Here is a 20641-nt window from a genome sequence, read left to right on the forward strand (position 1 = left end):
TCAAAGCTTTACTGTTTCTCTTCAACCTGAAATCTTTTTCCTACCTCCATCTCTTAAAATTCTATCCATGTCAAATACCATGTTTTGCATGAAATCTTTTCCTGATTCCTCCCACCACAGCCCATTCCCATCATATCTCACTTATAACTCTCTAATGGTACTCACAATTTTGCTGCCTTGTTTTAAAGTTACTGGATGTATTTCCTCTATTAGATTCTATACAGTAATCAATTAGGCTGCACTCATCTTTGTCTCCATTGCATTACCTAACACATAGTAGATACTGCTCCATAAATGTCTGTGGTAGTTGATTTAGAAAGAAAAGAAAAAAACAGATGAATAACACCAGGCAGAAAGTATCAGGATTTATGTTTGTAACTAGCCATACTAGTGATACTGAAAGTCAAATTTCTACCATCTTTTTAAAAGTCCCGGACTTTGGTCTGATATTAGTATTGTAATACTGCAATACCAGCTTTTTTTTTTTATTATTAGTATTTGCCTGGCATATCTTTTTCTATGCTTTTAATTTCAATCTTTTTGGGTAATTTTTAAAAGATACTTCTTGGGCTTCCCTGGTGGCGCAGTGGTTAAGAATCCGCCTGTCAATGCAGGGGACACAGGTTCGAGCCCCGGTCTGGGAAGATCCCACATGCCGCAGGGCAGCTAAGCCCGTGTGCCACAACTACTGACCCTGCGCTCTAGAGCCCATGAACCACTACTGAACCCACATGCCACAACTACTGAAGCCCGTGTGCCTAGAGCCCATGCGCCACAAGAGAAGCCACTGAAATGAGAAGCCCGCACACCGCAACGAAGAGTGGCCCCCTCTCACCGCAACTAGAGGAGGCCCATGTGCAGCAACGAAGACCCAACGCAGCCAAAAATAAATTAATTAATTAATTAAAAAAAAAAAAAAAAGATACTTCTCTTGTGAGTGCTGCACAGCTGGATTTGGTTTTTTACCCAATCTTACATTCTCTGTATTTTAGTAAGCTTTTTATATATTTGATTAATTTCTGCCATCTTATTTTGTCTTTTTATTTTTTAATTAATTAATTTATTTATTTTTGGCTGCATTGGGTCTTTGTTGCTGCACGCGGACTTTCTCTAGTTGCGGTGAGCAGGGGCTACTCTTTGTTGTGGATGCTTCTCATCGCAGTGGCTTTTCTTGTTGCGGAATACAGGCTCTAGGTGCGCAGGCTTCAGTAGTTGTGGTTCGCAGGCTCAGTAGTTGTGGCTCGGGGGCCCTAGAGTGCACGCTTAGTAGCTGTGGCGCATGGGCTTAGTTGCTCCACGGCATATGGGATCTTTCCAGACTGGGGCTCGAACCCGTGTCCCCTGCATTGGCAGGCGGATTCTTAACTACTGTGCCACCAGGGAAGCCCTTATTCTGTCTTTTTAAAAAATATATTTATTTATTTGGCTGTTCTGGGTCTTAGCTGCAGCACATGGGATCTTCGTTGCCACATGTGGGATCTTTGCTGCAGCATGCAGGATCTTTAGTTGTGGCATGCAGGATCTAGTTCCCTGGGATTGCACCGGACCACTAGGGAAGTCCCTTATTTTGTCTTTTCTGTGAACTGTTATTCTTTGACTTTTTTTCTCTTTTCCTACTTTTAAGTGTGTTAGTAAAGTTTTTTAAAAATATCACCCCCCAATTAGTTTGGAAGCTATGACAGAATATTTAACCTTTTAGTATTTCTCTTAAATTTAACATACATATTTAGCTATACATTTTATTTATTTATTTGCGGTACGCAAATACATTTTTAAAATGTCAAATTAATCATCTTTATCACTCTCCAAAACAAGGAACAAAGTACACTTAAATAACTTATTAGCGCTCTTCTCAACTTCTGATACTATTTTCTAGAATTTGAATTCTACCTTTTTTTTAATTGAAAAACTTTTTTTTTTTTTTTTTGCGGTACTTGGGCCTCTCACTGTTGCGGCCTATCTCGTTGCGGAGCAGAGGCTCCGGACGCGCAGGCTCAGCGGCCATGGCTCACGGGCCCAGCCGCTCCACGGCATGTGGGATCCTCCCAGACCGGGGCACGAACCCGTGTCCCCTGCAACGGCAGGCGGACTCCCAACCACTGCGCCACCAGGGAAGCCCTGAAAAACCTTTTTTATTGTGGTAAGATATATATAATATTTATCATTTTAACCATTCATAATATTTATCATTTTAACCACTGTAAATGTCCAATTCAGTGGCATTAAACATATTCACAATCCTATATAACCATCATCACTATCTATACCCAAAACTTTTTCATCATCCCCAACAAAAACTCTGTATCCATTTAAAACATGGCTCCCCCTTCTAGCCTCCTCCCAGACTCTGGTAACCTCTATTCTACTTTCTGTCTCAATGAATTTGCCTATTCTAGGTACCTCATTTAAATGGAATCATACAATGTTTGTCCTTCTAATTCTGGATAATTCACTAAGCATAATGTCTTCAAGGTCCATCCATGTTGTGGAATACTTCAAATTTCATTCCATTTTAAGACTGAATAGCATTCCATTGCATGTATATACCACATTTTGTTTATCCATTCATTTGTCAATGGACACTTGGGTTGTTTCTACCTTTTGACTGCTGTGAAAAATGCTATGAACTTGGGTGTACAAATATCTGTTCATGTCCCTCCTTTCAATTCCTTTTTGATACATGCCAAGGAGTAGAACTGCTGCATCAAAGAGTAGTTCTAAGTTTAATGTTTTGAGAAACCACCAAACTGTTTTCCACAGTGTCTGTACCATTTTATATCCTCACCAGCAATGCAGAATGGTTCTAATTTCTTCATGTTCTTGTCAACGTCTGTGCTTCCACCACCTCTTTTTTATTTTTGGCTGTGCTGTGCAGCATGCGGGATCTTAGTTCCCTGACCAGGGATTCAACCCACGTCCCCTATGGAAGCAGGGAGTCTTTTTTTTTTTAAATAAATAAATTTATTTATTTTTGCCTGCGTTGGGTCTTCATTGCTGCGTGTGGGCTTTCTCTAGTTGTGGTGAGCGGGGGCTACTCTTTGTTGTGGTGCATGGGCTTCTCATTGCAGTGGCTTCTCTTGTTGAGGTGCATGGGCTCTAGGTGTGCGGGCTTCAGTAGCTGTGGCTCACGGGCACTAGAGCACAGGCTCAGTAGTTGTGGCACATTGGCTTAGTCGCTCCACAGCATGTGGGATCTTCCTGGACCAGGGCTCAAACCCATGTCCCCTGCATTAGCAGGCAGATTCTTAACCACTGTGCCACCAGGGAAGCCCTGGAAGCATGGAGTCTTAACCACTGGGCCGCCAAGGAAGTCCCAACCACCATGTGCTTTTTTAATAGCTCTCTTAGCAGGTGTGAAGTGGTATCTCATTGTGGTATTGATTTGCATTTCCCTAATGACTAATGACGTTGAATATCTTTTCATGGGCTCATTAGCTATTTGTATATCTTCTTTGGAAAAATGCCCATTTAAGCCCTTTGTCCTTTTATGAATTGTGTTGTTCATTTTTTTTTGTTGCTGAGTTGTAAGAGATCTTTACATAATCTGGATATGAATCCCTTATTAGATACGTGATTTGCAAATATGTACTCTCATTCTATAGGTTGTCTTCTCACTTTCTTGATAGTATCCTTTGATGTACAAAAGGTCTTAATTTTGATGAATTCCAATTTATCTATTTTTTCTTTTGTTCCCTGTGCTTTTGGTGTCATATCCACGAAATCATTGCCAAATCCAATGTCAAGAAGACATTGGATTGTTTTCTTCTAAGAGTTTTATAGTTTTAGCTCTAAGTTTAGGTCCTTGATGCATTTTGAGTTAATTTTTATACAAGGTGTGAGGTAAGTGTTCTTTCCTTTGCAGATAGGTATCCAGTTTTCCCAGCACCACCTGTTGAAAGACTTTTTGAGCAGTCCTTTCCCCAGTGAATGGTACCCTTGGCCCCCTTCTTAAAATCAACTGATCTTACATATGAGGGTTTACTTCTGGGTTCTCTCTTCTATTTCAGTGGTCTATATGTCTGTCCTTAAGCCAGTTCCACACTGTTCCAATTACTGTGGCTTTGTATTGAGTTTCAGAGTTGGGAAGTTTGAGCCTTCCAACTTTATTCTTCTTTTTCAGGATTGTTCTGGCTATTTGAGGCCCTTGCAATTCCACATGAATTTGAGGATTGGTTGTTCTATTTCTGTGAAAAAAAAAGCTGTTGTAATTCTGGTAGGGATTGTGTTGTATCTGTAGACTGCTTTGGGTAGTACTGACATCTTAACAATGTTAAGTCCTCCTTTCCAAGAGCATGGGATGTCTTTCCATTTATTTAGGTCTTCTTTAATTTCATTCAGCAGTGTTTTACAGTTTTCACTGTGCAAGTCTTTCATCTCTTTGGTTCGATTTATTTCTAAGTACTTAATTCTTTTAGATGCTGTTGTGAGTAGAATTACTTTCTTAATGTCCTTTTTGGATTGTTGATTGCTGGAATAAAAACACAACTGATCCTGCCTCTGCGTATCCTGCATCTTTACTGAATTCATTTATTAGCTCTAGTAGCTTTTTGTGTGTGTGTGGTTTGCGGGCCTCTCACTGTTGTGGCCTCTACCATTGCGGAGCACAGGCTCCAGCCGTGCAGGATAAAAAAGAAGGAAAGTTTGCCATTTGTGACAACAAGAATGGACCATGGGGGCATTCTGCTAAGTGAAATAAGACAGAGAAAGACAAATACAAATACTTCATATAAGTATGATCTCACTTATATGAAGAATCTGAAAAACAAAACAAAACAACAAAAAAAACAAGCTCATAGATACAGAGAACAGACTGATGGTTGCCAGAGGCAACCATTTTTGGGGGATGGGCAAAATGGGTGAGGGGGTCAAAAGGTACAAACTTCCAGTTATAAATAAGTCATGGGGATGTAATGTAGGCCATGTGGCTATAGTTAATAATACTGGCACATTTAAAAGCTGCTAAGACAGTAAATCTAAAAAATTCTCATCACAAGAAAAAAATTCTGTAACTATGTGTGGTGATGAATAATAACTAGGCTTACTGTGGTGATCATTTCATAATATATACAAATACCAAATCATTATGTTGTACACCTGAAACTAATATAACGTTGTATGTCAATTATACCTCAAGGTAAAAAAAAAAAAACTTAAAGAAAAGAAAGAAAGGTCCATTTCACAACATATATGTATGTCAAGTCATTATGCGGTACACCTTAAATTTATATAGTGTTGTATGTCAATTATATCTCAGTAAAACTGGGGGAAAAGGTTGGAAATTATTCAAGAAAAAAAGTAAAGAAAGAATGGTCCACAATCACTTATCTTAAATCCTTGGGACCTCTCTGTTTTGGAACTGACAAATTTTTGGATTTTTATAAAGGCAACATGTTGGACAAACTAGCTGTGATATAACACATCCACTGGGGCCAGGGAAGCAGCCCACAGTCAAGCATAGTAAAATTTCCACAGTGAAACATATAGTCACACTAGGTAGGATAAATAAAGACCAAAGACAGCCTCATAAACTAGTTCAGGTCAAGTGTGCCCACAAATGAGTTTGCTGAAAACTTACCAAAAAAACCTTGTTTTTTAAGCTTTTTTGATTTCTGAATTGTGAATTTCTGAATACTCATAGACCTGTCATTTACACAAAAGTCTGTGGGTGGTAAATACTCTTGCTCTCCATCTTCCTGAAAATATCTTTATTTTACCCTCTGGAGTTATGATTTAACCAGGTGGAGAATTCTGGATTGCCATTTATCTTCCCGCAGCATTTTAAAGATACTACTCCATTGTCATCTGGCACCTATCATTGTTGTCAAGATGCCAGCAGTCAAACTCCTGACATTCTTGATGGAGTTAATCATTCTTATCATTCATATAAGCTATTTTTTTTACTGTTAATGTTCTGCAGATTCTACAATGTGTCTACCATGTAGGTTTATTTTTGTTTATCTTGCTCAGGACTTTCACCTGACTTATGTATTTTGTCAAATCTGTAAAGTTCTCAGCCAGTATCTTTTAAAATATTTCTCCTTTGCCATTTTCTCTATCCTTTTCTACTAAATCTCCTATTAGATATACATTGTTGCCTCTCAGTGTCTCTCACCTGTCCTTTTATAGATTTTATCTCTTGATCTTTGTGTTACACTTAGTATTATCTTCTAAATTATGAATTCTCTATTCTATCATGTCTGGTCTAGAGTTCATTCTCTCTCCGTTTTTAAAAAATTCAATTAACTTTTTTATTTCTAGAACTTTCAATTCATCTTTTAAGGCTTATACATGGCTTTGTTTCATTTTGCCTGTTCTTGTTTCCCAATTTTTGTTCTCTCTTTATTTATTAATTTTTTTATTGAAGTATAATTGATTTACAATGTTGTGTTAGTTTCTCATATACAGCAAAGTGATTCAGATATATATATTTGTATAGATTCTTTTCTATTATAGGTTATTACAAGATATTGAATACAGTTCACTGAGCTATACAGTACAACCCTTGTTGTTTATCCATATTTTGTTCTCTTTTTATATTACTACTATTCTTTCTTTTTTCTCCCTGAGGATCCTAAACTTCATTTCAAAATCAATTTAAAATAATTAACTTTATTTTCTCTGGAGTAAATTTATGTTTCAATGGCTGGGTTTATTGGCTCTTTTTCTTAGCATCAGTTTTCCTTATATGTTTTGGAATTGCAGTGTGCAAACTCATCTTAAGTGGCAGGCTTTATTCTCTCTACTTGTTTATTCTCTCACTGTCTCCTGGAGACAGATCCTAGTTCAGAACTAGGTCTTACAGTGGATGACTTAAGACTTCATTCCTGATGATACTGGGGATATCACAGAGACCACAGAGACTATCACTGAATCCCTGAGTAGCTTAGATCTGAGTAGCAAGACTAAGTCCTGACTACAACGGTGTCTGCTTCCTCTTGTACTCCCAGGTTTTATATAAGCCATTTCCCAGATAGCAATAATAAGTATTTTTTTGAATCCCCTTTAAAGAGGTAGAGGAAGAAAAGTCTGGCTTTAGTCTCTTGCCCTGTGTGTGACACTTTTAGTCTTTACTATTCCATAAGAAATGAGCACTTAGTTACCTATGCTTGCTTCTGAACCCAGAGCACAGGAGGCCTAAGGTTTTAGTCCCATTAACGTTGTGGTTTTGTTTAGTTCCTGGTCTATAGGTGAATTTATATTGATTTTACACATGGCTATATCCTTTAAATTTTCTCTCAGAAAATTTTATCATTACCGTGTGTTTGGAATGGATAGGAGGACCAAATCACCAACGCTGCAAGCCATTATGACCAGAAATCCAAAATTGGGGCTTCCCTGGTGGCGCAGTGGTTGAGAGTCCGCCTGATGATGCAGGGGACATGGGTTTGTGCCCTGGTCTGGGAAGATCCCACATGCAGCAGAGCAGCTAGGCCTGTGAGCCATGGCCGCTGAGCCTGCGTGTCCGGAAAAAAAAAAAAAAAAAAAAAAAAAAAAAAAAAAAAAAAGTACCTTCTTATTAATTTTTCATTGTATTTAACTAAACTGAAATGTTCTTTAATAGTCATGAATCTTGAGAACAAATTAGTGGTTACCACAGGGGAGAGGGGTAGATGGAGGGGCAAAATAAGTGGAGGGGATTCAGAGGTACAAACTACTAGGTATAAGATAAATAAGTTACAAGGATGTAACGTACAACACAGGGAATATAGTCAATATTTTATAATAACTTTGTATGAAGTATAATCTATATCGAATTACTGTGCTGTACATCTGAAACTAATATAATATTTTAAGTCAACTACACTTCAATAAATAAATAAAATTGGATCACAAATTTTGAAAAAAGAAGTTATCAATCTTACTTGTAAAATCAAACAAAAAAGTTCCTAAAAGTATCTTAAAGGCCATACAAAAATATATCAGATGCCTGCCTCAAACAGAGTTCTCCAAAAACCAGTATTTAAACTTCATTGAGCAAATTCTTTCATTTTCCTTAAGTTGTTGGTTTTATTCCCTTGAGATGTCAATTTTTTTTTTAAGTTTGAAATAATTTCAAATTTACAGAAAAGTTACAAGAATAGCACAAAGGATTCCTGCACATCCCTTACCTAGATTACCTGAATGTGAATATTTTACTACATTTGCTCTCAGTACAACGTTCTTTCTCTCTCATTCTCTCTCTACTCTCTGTCACACCCTTACATATATGTATAAATATAGGTATTTATATATATTATATTTCAGAACTGTTTAAGAGTAAGTTGTAGACATGATGCTCCTTCACCCCTAAACACAGTATGTATTTCCTAAAAAATAAGTAATTCTCTTATGTAACAATAGTACAATGAACAATATCAGAAATTAAAATCAATATAATACTTTTATCTAATCTACAGACCTTATTAAGATTTCACCAATTGTTCCAGTAATGTCTCCTTTATAGGAAAAGAAAATTCAAGATGATACATTGCATTCAGTTGTCATGACTTTTTAGTCTCCTTTAATCTGAAACAGTTCCTGGGTCTTTCTTTGTATTTCATGACATTGACATTTTTCAAGAGTACAGATTATACTCCAATTTGGGTTTGTCTGATGTTTCCTCATGATTAGATTCAGGTTATACTCTTTTGGCAGGATTATCACAGAAGTGATGCTTAGTTTTCCCAGTGCATCATATCAAGAGGCACTTGCTGTGGATTAGTCTAACTACTGGTGATATCAACTTTGGTCATTTAGGTAAAGCAGTGTCTGCTAGGTTCACCCACTGTAGAGCCATCCTTTGTAATTAGTAAGTATCTTGTGGGGAGATACTTTGAGGCTGTGGAAATATACTGTTACTCTTCAAACTTTCATTTGCTACTTTTAGCACCTACTGATAATTCTTGCCAGAAACAATAAAAATTATGATGGCTTTGCCAAATGGCTATTTTTCCCCTAATTACATCATTTCATCTACCTTTATAAGCTGACTTTCTACAATAAAGAGAAGATACATGTAAATATTTTTATTTCTTGTTCTTTCTTATACTATAGGTAGCATAATACAGATATTCTTTTGTCCAATTCATAGGGGTCTGATGATCTCTTTTTAAGCTGTCATGAATAAAAAGTTCAAGAACTCTCTGTTTGGATCCTCTGGCCACAAGAGAACCAGAGATATCAAAATTAAAATGTCTCTGTGAATTATATCATTTTTATCTTAAAAGGTATAAATAAATTTATTAAAATGAAATTGAGAACAAATGTCTCAAATTGATTTTAACAAGAAAATAAATTATTTAAATTTCATAGTTTTCACATTTTATTTGCTTAATAGTTGATTAACCCTAGAGTAACAGATCAAGAAAATACAGCAGAATCTGTGCTTAAAATTAATGACTTTATAACCAGACATTTGTAAACATGTTAAGTAGTGTGAGTTCTTGATAAAATTTCATTTTCTCATTTAATAACAAAGGCTGTTTATACAGAAAAAAGTCAATAGACTTCTATTAAGTGGTATCTGTTTTCTCCTGAAAAACTAAAGAAGTTCTAAGAATTCGTTTATGGTATCAATTCCACATAAACACCTTAATGTTGGATATTGAAAAGCAAAAAGTCAGAATTGATTTAAATTACTTTGGTGACGTGGCCAGTAACTCAAGAACTACCAAGGAAAAAATTAAATATAAATGTCATCGTAGTAGATTTACATACCTAGCCATTCGCATTCTAGATAAAGAAATAACAAAGAGCAAAAGGACCAGATTAAAATATTCCAGTTCATTTTCAATGTGCCAAGAGGCAAAAGTTCAAAGTTCCTATAATACCTCAAATCTTCCAGGTACTCCTTGCTCTTACTCAAGATGAAAACAGCCAATGAGTACTGACCTACACAGTTAAATTGGATTGCAGCAGTTTGGTCTTCTTAGGCCAGTCTCTTGTCTCCTTTTTTCTTTCTAAAATCAGGCAAGCTCATTAGAATATACTATCTTCTGTTAGAATTGGGACTGTTTTTTGCTGTTTTGAGATGAGCTTTATTTGCAAGAAATCCTAAACGGATCTACTAAGAAAGTAAAATATGAGAACAGATCACACCCGATTATGCAGCACAAACTGGCCACACAAGGTGATAAATACACACGGTAGAGATCAACCTCTGAAAAATAAATAAGATCAAAGATCCAAAACATTTTGGAAAAAATCATGATTTAAAGTAACCTTTTATTGCTTCTGGAAGCAGAAGGAAAAAAGATATTCCATAGACAGGGAATAGAAAAGAAAGCTTTTAGGGCATATTTCCCATTAATGGATTGGAAAAATTAGCAGACTGGCGTTTTGTGCTGCAAAAAGTCACCAAACCCTAAAGATGTATTCCTGGGGCGTGAATTTGGTCCCCAGAACTAACTAAGCCTGGGTTTGTTCTTTCCTTCCTTGTGAAGTTCAGACGAAGCCTAAGCCCTTATGTGTCTTCCTTCCATTGCCTATCTGCTGTAGAATTTTGCAATGCTAACTTGATGAGAGAAATCAGTGAAGCATGTCAGCTTGGTCTATGTCGCAGAACCCCAAAGTATTATAGTTTCGGCAACATACTTGAATGGAAGTTACCTCACACCAATTTCTTTATTATAGTGCTACAAAGAAATTTCTGCAGAAAAGTTTAATGCAGAATTTCTAAAACCATCTAACTCTCTACTGGGCTGTTATAATCTATTGTTCAAACATACAATACACCCATAACACGCAAAAAATAAATGAACATCATGACCCTGTATCCAAGGAGAAATTTGACCAAGTGTGTGTGTGTTTTAATTAATTGATTGATTGATTGATTGATTTTTGGCTGCTTTTGGTTCTTCGTTGCTGTGCGTGGCTTTCTCTAGTTGCGGCGAGCAGGGGCTACTCTTCGTTGCGATGTGCAGACTTCTCATTGCGGTGGCTTCTCTTGTTGTGGAGCACGGGTTCCAGGTGTGCGGGCTCAGTAGTTGTGGCTTGCGGGCTCTACAGCGTAGGCGCAGTAGTTGTGGTGCACAGGCTTAGTTGCTCCGCAGCATGTGGGATCTTCCCAGACCGGGGCTCGAACCCGTGTCCCCTGCATTGGCAGGCGGATTCTTAACCACTGTGCCACCAGGGAAGCCCACCAAGTGTGGTTTTAACATATGGTACATTTGGAATATGGTTCTGCTCATAGATATGCATCAGGTGAATCGACTGCAGGTCATCTTCTCTGTTGGCCAGGAGATATACGTGTAAGCAGTATAGAAAATAGAAAGCTGCCATGCTGCAGGTGGATGCTCACAGTCCCCTTCATCTTCTCATTCTCAGCACTGGCTAAATCAGAACTAGAATATCTGAGATCATTGGCTTCTAAAAAAAAAATCTCCAATTTAGGAAGAAATCCAACAGGGACTAATCAATCTTCAGTCACTGTCTAGGGATAGGTGAACCAATTTGTGAGAACTGAGCTGCCCTTGTGGTGGATGAGATTGGTAATTTCTGCAACAGTAAAACAACTAAATCAGAAGCTTATCGGTTCACTCTAATGCCTTAGCATTGGCATTTCATACCAAGGTTTTTTTCGGCCTGACTGAGTAATCCTCAGTAGCATAGCTAGTTTTCAGACCATGACATCAGTGAGTTCATATTCTACTGCATTATGAAGTGAAAAACTCATGAGACAGCCTCAGGCCCTGAGAGCTACGAAAAGCTTCTGCAATGGAAAGCATAAGCAGCGCCAAGCTTTCTTTCCTTGGTTACTTCACCAAGTACTCTTCTGTCACCAAACCCCAGAAAGAATCTTCTTAAAGCAGCGGAAGAGAGCACTTGTCCCATCCTGGGCTGATGCCAAGGGGAAAGGAGAGTGTTTCCAGATAGGGTGATCACCAAGCAAATTCTCCCCAGAAGACTAAGCAAAGGACTTCGTTCTCATATGCTGCTTCTCTGAAAGTAAACTGCTCTCCTCTGGATCTTTTTTCATAATTCAGTTAGGTCCCCTGCCAGAGTTAAAAAATGTTTCAAACTCCCTTTTCAAGCCTTCCAACTTCAAAACTGATTGCCGAACGCCTGGCATGCTATGGTAAACTCTCAACTGCATATCAATTCCTTACCCACTTGTATCAGTAGAAAAGCAAGATGATTCATTAACATCTGTTTATCCCTTGCAGTTTTAAGTGTTAAGGAATGTCTCTTTTATATTGCTCTTTACTCCATGCCAATAGAAACAGGCAAATACATGTACCTCAGGATGAAAAATCAATGCACAGAGAGAGCACTGGGAGAAAATTACTGCATACATACTCTTTACGGCATGTTAGAAATTTAAATTGCAAAAAGACAATGTAGCAATTTAGAAAATGCTTTTCATATACTATAAAAAAAACAGGAAATAAAATTGTGTGTACATTATAATTTTAACTACAATAAAGTAGGTCTACAATAAGGAAAATGATTTTAAAAATTTAAAAGAATTGTATTTACTCATTGAATTAGACTGTTAGCTTCTAATTGATTTCTTTGTCTTCCATATATTCTACAATATTATTATATGCTACATTTTTGTAAGATAAATATTTTTTAACAACAGTTACCATAAATCTCTAGTTTTTCTCATTCCTACAAGGCCTTTAAACACAGGTCTTGATAACAGAACTTCCAGGAGCTTGCCGAATTTCACTTGAAATCAAGAGTAATCGTGTTTCCATGATTTCTCTGGGGAAACATCTCCTAGCCTTACAGGAAAAATTTCTGGACAAAGAATGTTCCTCCTTAGAATGCTGCAGTATTTCTATTATGTCTCACCTCCTGCTACATGTTACATCTCACATATTTTCTTATGTGGTCTCTAAACCTGTTATCTGTTATTTCTTTCTCTTCGGCTCTACCTTTCAACCTCTGTATCTCTTTTGTCAACAGGCTCATCCCACCGGTACTATTTTTTTCTGCTACTGAAGTTAAATTTAGTGCTGCAGGTAAGGCTCTCCTTGGTCATCCTCAGATACATCCTGCCGTTCCTTCCCTACAGTGTGATTACTCTCTACCTCCAGACCTCAAAACAGCTTTTCTCTGTTTTACTGCCAGATCACATATCATATTTTTATCTAATTTCTTGTCAGTTTTCTTCTTTAGCTTTTTCAGCTCAATACTAGTTTCCTTCCAGGTTTTTCCCGCCCATTGCATATCTGAGCTTTGTACAACAGTAGATGACATTTTAAGGAACATTCTATTTTCTGCCTACAGCTATAGCTTCTAGGATTTTTTGTATCTTCCTTTTGTTCTCACTAGGATCCCCAATATGGTCCCATTAGCATCACCTGCAGATCTCATTGAAGACCCAACCCTATTTTTAGGGTCCCTAAATGTTAAAAACACTTTCCCTGCTACCCCCCCATTCAGGAGCTGGAGGCGTTACATTTATCAGCTCTCTCGGTTCAAAGCCAGCAAGTAATTCTCAAACCACCATCCTTTGTTCTCGTTAAAGATGACATGAATTAGGCTGAGGAAAAAAATGCTTCATACAAACGCTTTAGTCATAGGCCAAAGTCTTGGATTTGATTATAATTCAAAATGATAATAAAATTGAAGGGGTGTTGGGAACACACCAAACAGGGTTTGCTCTGTTAGAGCCACACACATCAGTCTTGCGGCTGCTGATTCCACTCTCTTCTAGGTTATTATTTCATCTTATCGTGTCTTGTGTTACACTATTACCATTATCTCCACAGTTACCTTCTTTGTGCTGTTTTTTGTTTTATCTCCAAAGTTGGTCTCACTTTTTAGAAAATAAATGCAGTTTCTTTTGGTAGCCATGTATAGTTATTTATTTAAAGCTACTGGTAAATCATTTATATTTTAAAAATACTCATTTTCCTGACTTTAGGTGAAAGCTATTTTGTTTTCTCTTACCTTTCCAAGTTCAAGTCCATTCTTTTCAATCTTTTGCATTAGTTAGGAACTCCTAAAATGAGAGAGCTCCAGGCATACATGATTAAAGTAGCCTTAATGATTCAGTAGTCTATGATGGAAAGAAGTCAGTTTCTTCCTGATACCTTTATAAAAATCTCTTCAAACTTTCTTATTAACTCATCAGATTTCAATGTCACTTTGATTTGTTTTCTTATTTCCAGCAGAGAATTTTATTTCTAAAGATATGTGAGGGAAGCACATGCCGTGGAGCAACTAAGCCCGTGCGCCACAACTACTGAGCCTGTGCTCTAGAGCCCCCGAGCCACAACTACTGAAGCCCATGCGCCTAAAGCCCATGCTCTGCAACAAGAGAAGCCACTACAATGAGAAGCCCACACACCACAACAAAGAGTAGCCCCGGCTCACTGCAACTAGAGAAAAGCCCGCATGCAGCAACAAAGACCCAATCTAGCCAAAAATAAATAAATAAATTTATTTATTTTTTTAAAAAAAAGATATATGAGGGAAGAACTCTAGATAGTAGGCAGGTTCTTACACAAAACTTTTGTAAACACTGAGAATCTAATGTGTTATTTGGTTAAAGACCTCAGAGAAAGAGGTGCCACAAAGTTTCTGAAGATCCTAGGATAGTTACTCCAGGAAATCTTAAAGAAAGAACATAAAAATTTAACAAGGGCCTCCCCGTTCCCCAAACACCTGCTTGTCAGGTGAAGTCTTGAATTCATTCACATAAAACTTTCTCTGTGACATAAAACTTCTTAATATTGATTTATTTTAGAACATTACCACTCTCTAATTCTTTACTTGGTGCCATTTAACTAACTACCAGACTTCTAAAAAACAAAGGACATTTTTCAATATTCTTTTGTGATTGACTGAAAATCACAAAGCAGCTATAGATGACAGAACCTAATGAAAATCTATACTGAAAACTCACTTTTCCTGCCAAACCTTTAAAGATTCACTTTAAGTAAGAAATCCTTTTTCTTTTTTCTTTTTTTTTTATAAAAGAGGGACACAAACAATAACTTGGACATAAACTTGTACCTTAGAAAGTAAGATATTGGTAGAATTACCATATAATCCAGCAATTTCACTTCCAGGTTTATTGTCAAAAGAAATGAAAGTAGGGACTCAGATATCTGTACACCCATGTTCATGGTACTATTATTCATGATAGCCAAAAAGTGGAAGCAACCTAAGTGTCCATCGACAGGTGAATGAATAAACAAAATGTGATACATGCATACAATGAAATATTATTTAGCCTCAAAAAAGGAAGGAGATTCTGATACATGCTACAACGTGGATGAACCTGGAGGACATTAAACTAAATGAAATAAGCCAGTCACAAAAAGACAACTATTATATGATTCCACCTATATGTGGTATCCAGAGTAGTCAACTCATAGAGATAGAAAGTAGAATGGTGGTTATCAGGGCATAGGGGGAGGAGGAAATGGGGACTTAGTGCTTAATGGGTACAGAGTCCCGGTTTGGGAAGATGAAAGAAGTACTTAATGGGTACAGAGTCCTGGTTTCGGAAGATGAAAAAGTTCTGAAGATAGATGGTGGCGACTGCTGCAAAACAATGTGAATGTACTTAATGTCACAGAAATGTAGACTTATAAATGGTTAAAATGGCAAATTGTATGTCATGTATATTCTACCACAATAAAAATAAAGAAATGAAGATACTGGTTAAGATAATAGTAGTAATGTAACACAAAAACCCAGTATGTATATTTATAGAATTGCCTAATGGAATGAGAAATTGGAAGTTATAACCAAAATATTTTTTAGAGTTGGTCCGAAGTAAGAATGTCTACAGCTTTGTTACTGAAAGTGTGGACCAATGACGGCAGCATCGGTGTCCCTTAGAAGCCTCTTAGAGATCGAATCTAGGTCCCATCCCAGACCTAATAAACCCCATTCTGCATTTTAACAAGATCTCCAGGTGATTCGTACACACATTAAAGTTTGAGAAGCGCTAGTCTGGGGCAAATCTTACCACTTTTTAGCTGTGTGACTTTGGGCCAGGTACTTAACGACTTTGTGCCTCAATTATGTTTTATCTGTAAAATGGTGATAATAGGAATGCTTACTATATAAGGTTGCCAAAGATTAAATGTGATAATAATGCCTGTGGTATAATTCTTGGCACATTCAGGGACTATTAGCTATTATTATTACTTTGCTGTACAGAAAATCTGTGAAAGTTGATTTCAGGGACTTCTCTAAAAATAGTAAATTTAGGAAGTCAATATTTTCCAGAGGATATGAATGGTGCCTGGCTTTTAAGAGATAATTGTGAAAAAGGATATATGGGAGGTAATAGTTTTGACAAAGTATGAAGGGGTGGAAATGACTTTCTTCAGAAGACCCAATATAGTAGAGAAAAGGTGTCAAATTCATTCACAGTGGGGGAATTTTTTTCTTGTTAAAGTATGTGAGGACCAGACAAACATTATTTACAAAATATAAATGGAATAGAAGTAGCTTTTGATGACAATGTCATATTTGAAAAATATTTTAGGAGCTAAATGGTATGTTTTTCACATGTCTGAAATCCCCGTGTGGGAGATAATCTTTCAGCTGAAATATCACAAATATATTTAACTTATGTGATAAAGGACCAATATTTGGCCAAGGAGCAAGCTGGAAGAGAGTGAAATAGTAACAAGGTGGGGAGACAAAAAGGACAGCTACATAGGCGTCCATGAACTTCTAGCACCAGGGCCACAATTCTCAGAAGATGTCATTGAGTTCCTAACCTAATTTCTCTAACTGGGGATCTTTCCTTGTCCCAGAAAAGACTTTTGAAGACAGAGAGGATTAAAAAAATAATATTGTTAAGAAGCGAGGTTGCTGGGCTTGCACTTTACTAGCCGGAATCCCTTTATCTTTCCTGAGAGCCCCCCAGATCTCTTTTATTCTAGGTCAGTAATTTAACACTCTCAGCTCTCAATTCAAAGCCAGTAATGACCTTGCTGTGCTGAATTATTAGCTTAGGATATAGAAAGAGAGAGAGAGGGAAGGGGAAAAAAAAAAAAAACCCTAAAAACAACAGAGGCCTTTTGATCAGAGCACCAAACTGCAGTTCGCTGTAACTCAAGCTGCCCATTCTTATATGGCAGGTATTAAGGACTCCCCCTGCCAGGCAGGACCCTATTAAAAGACAATAGCTGTTTGAAAAGGGTAAGCAAGTTGATATGGATATAATAGGCCACATATGGGGGCCCTTTTCTACTCTGAAATAAAGCTCCTTCTTAAGAGTTGTGAGCTGGGAAATCCAGTATTCAGTAAGGCAGGAGGAGGAGATATAATAGAAGAGAGCGGGTAGCCATGCAGAAATGCTTGAAGGTGCTTCAGGAAAAAGGGACGAGGGCTTTGGGGAGCCTGCAGAGATGAGCATCAATCACTGAGCATTGAGGCTTTCAGAATGGCCAGGTGCTCTTAGGTCCCCAAGAGGTTTTTAGGACCAGTGATGACAAAGATTTGGCTGGAACTAATATAGTGGTTAGTTTCTCTAATGGGTTAACAACAACAAAAAACCAAGCAGCAAACTAGTAAGCTCTTGCCAGGAATGATGCAGCTGGCAATAAGTAATCCTTTCTGCCTTGTTTTAAACAACCTAACATGCAAACAACCTAAACTCCTGATGAGTACCATCTAGTGCCACTAAATGTTCTTGTTATCTCTAGGATGATATTTTAAAAAAAAAAGAAAGAAAGAAAAATGCCCTGAAGAACAGAGACAGTGAACTCCAAAGAAATTGCCTCTTGCCTACAAACTACACACTTCCTCTGATGCAGAGAGGTAACCACAGGACCTGGGACTTCTCACTTTATTAGCTAACCGATACTTGCTTATCTATCACCAAAACACTATGCCCATTAAAGGATGATGCTTTTCGAGGATCTTAAATCCACAACAGAATTTCCCAACCACTGTTTTAGCTATCTCTTAAGTTCTTGTATGTTACAAAACAAGGAAGGATTTAAGAGTGATTCAAGTGAAGGATTTAAGTGAATTAACAATTCAAAACAATTCAATTGTTTGAATTCAAACAATTCAAGTCGTTTATGACTAAATTCTGAATCCCTAAATTCCTAAGCAAAAATATCAGAAAGGTATTTTTCTTTCATCCACCACCCTTTGCTAATTGCCAAATGAACAGCTCTCCAGTTCCCAACCCACTGTAATTAATGGGCTAGCTTGATGGAATTTACAACCAAAGAAAAAACACTTGCTTGTTCCACTGAGCGGTCAACAGGGCACAAAACTGATCTTTAGCAAATTAAAGGGTTTTGCTGATTAAAGAGAAAATCTGGATTCCTAAGAAAAAAATTCTGTCTTACCACTAGGCTTAAAACTCCAAAATAAACATACGATTTTTACAAAAAGTTATTACAGATAATTGTTTCCATAAAATATCACAATTCTAAACTACTCTCCATTATGTAGACCCATCTCAGATAGGGTCATCATGTAAGAAAGGAGGGACAAGCAATGGAGAGCAATGAAAAGAGTAATGGGGAACATCAAACACCACGCTCATTCCCTAATTCATGCCTTAGCATATGGTGACCGTATTTTCGGAAGTTCAAATGGGGACCTAGTCTAAAAAAGTTTTTATTTGGTGTGTGGGCCACTTCCAGGTGTGAGAAACAGCCTATAGATTTTTTATATATAAATATAGGTATAATGATTATGTTTAAATGCCATGCTAATTGATAAATGTCATATCATTTGATAAATCTTAAAAGATATACAGCCTATATAATCTGAAAAATAATATTCATTATACAGAACAGCATGAATAGTATGATACCATTGATATAAAACTACATGGGTGCATATGCAAGTAGACAAGATGTTTGAAAGAACAGAGAAAACGAAGGCAAGAAAAAAAAATTGAAGAAAATGTCTCAGAACCGAAAGACATGAGTTCCCAGACCAAAAGGATCCTTAAAAGCCCAGCACAATGAATGAATATAGATGCGCACCAAGGCACATCATTGTAAAAAATTAGACTCCACCATTTTTTTCTTTGAATGAACAAGCCAGCTTCTTTTTGTTTGTTTTTCTGTTTTTTTTACTTATTTTTTGCCCGTGTTGGGTTTTCGTTGCTGCTCGCAGGCCTTCTCCAGTTGTGGCTAGTGGGGACTACTCTTCATTGCAGGGCATGGGCTTCTCACTGCAGTGGCTTCTCTTGTTGAGGAGCACAGGCTCTAGGTGTGTGGGCTTCAGTAGTTGCAGCATGCAGGCTCAGTAGTTGTGGCATGCAGGCCCTAGAGCACGCAGGCTTCAGTAGTTGTGGCATATGGGCTCTAGGGCACACGGGCTTCAGTAGTTGTGGCACGTGGGCTCAGTAGTTGTGGCTTGTGGGCTCTAGAGCGCAGGCTCAGTAGTTGTGGTGCATGGGCTTAGTTGCTCCGTGGCATGTGGGATCTTCCCGGACCAGGGATCGAACCCTTGTTCCCCTACATTGGCAGGCAGATTCTTAACAACTGCACCACCAGGGGAGTCCTAGACTCCACCTTTTATTGGGGGTGTAGCAAGATCACTTTGTAGAAGAACATGTAGGATAGGAGACATTGGTGCAGCTATCTTTGGAAAATATAATCTGCCACAGTTTCCCTCCCAAATTTACATTCCTCCCAAATGCAAAATACACCCTGCTCTCCTAAACCCCTAAAGTCTAACTCCATTTCAGCATCAACCCAAACTCCAGGATCTTGTCATATAAATCAAAACCAGGTGCAGATGAAGTTCCTCAAGTACAACTTTTGGGGTACAGCTCCACAGTCTGATTACTCATCTAAACACCTGTAAACTGAGGAGATAAGTTATACGCTCCCATATGTACAATGATGATACAGGCATAGGATAACCACAATAGACTTCCATTCAAAAAGAGGGAGAATAGGAGGCAATATGTAACCACTGGTCCATTGCAATTCTGAAATCCACACAGGTACATGTCTTATTTCCTTGATTTGGGCCCAATACCTCCTCCTGGTAATGATTTTCCATGACCTTTGACTCTATACTCTGAGCTTTTGGTTCCATCTTCTGAATCATACTTTCATTTCCATGAAACATTGCTTCAGTTTGTAGTGGAGGGGCTTTCTTGGCTTGCTTCCTGCCCATAGAAGTCTAGGGGTCCTAAGGTAACTTTCTGTTTTGTATTTATCTCTATCCTCTTTAGTCCAAACTGGTGGTACTTCCCCCAATACAATTCTCTTAAAAACATGGGTTTTTCTTCATCAGACAAAAGCTGTACACCCAAATCTCCCTGAGACAGGCCCTATTTGGGTTTTCTTAGGCTGCAATGAGACAACACCCTTAAGATCTTTAGGTCTTTTGTCTATCTGAAAGAGTCTGAGAGGCTCCACCTTGAAATCTTTCTGAGGTTTTAACAAACATACATCCTTACTCTAAGACCACATTTTTCTGACAGCACTCTGTATTTGATCTTCGCCTTGAGGCACTTTCTTACTTTGAGTATTTTTTGCTGGTTAGAAAGACTGTCCCGGGCTTCCCTGGTGGCGCAGTGGCAGAGAGTCCGCCTGCCGATGCAGGGGATGCGGGTTCGTGCCCCGGTCCGGGAAGATCCCACGTGCCGCGGAGCGGCTGGGCCCGTGAGCCATGGCCGCTAGGCCTGCACGTCTGGAGCCTGTGCTCTGCAACGGGAGAGGCCACAACAGTGAGAGGCCCGCGTACCGCACAAAAA

At 38.0% G+C, this 20641-nt stretch overlaps 1 protein-coding gene across 4 annotated transcripts in view; it reads right to left on the reverse strand.

Moving 5' to 3' along the window:
- The window catches only part of CSTPP1 (centriolar satellite-associated tubulin polyglutamylase complex regulator 1), a 167239-nt gene that overhangs the window by 89864 nt on the left and 56734 nt on the right, over positions 1 to 20641 (reverse strand). Inside the window, exon 1 of one of the 4 annotated variants that reach the window (XM_024749002.1) lies at positions 20408 to 20452. The exons of the other annotated variants lie outside the window; for them this stretch is intronic. The gene's annotated coding sequence lies outside the window, so the exon portion shown is untranslated. Of the gene's footprint in view, positions 1 to 20407; positions 20453 to 20641 lie in introns of those variants that run through there. 4 annotated transcript variants of the gene reach the window in all.

This window comes from Neophocaena asiaeorientalis, unplaced genomic scaffold, assembly GCF_003031525.2.
Source record: "Neophocaena asiaeorientalis asiaeorientalis breed wild unplaced genomic scaffold, Neophocaena_asiaeorientalis_V1.1 scaffold43, whole genome shotgun sequence".
Taxonomy (NCBI): Eukaryota; Metazoa; Chordata; class Mammalia; order Artiodactyla; family Phocoenidae; genus Neophocaena; species Neophocaena asiaeorientalis.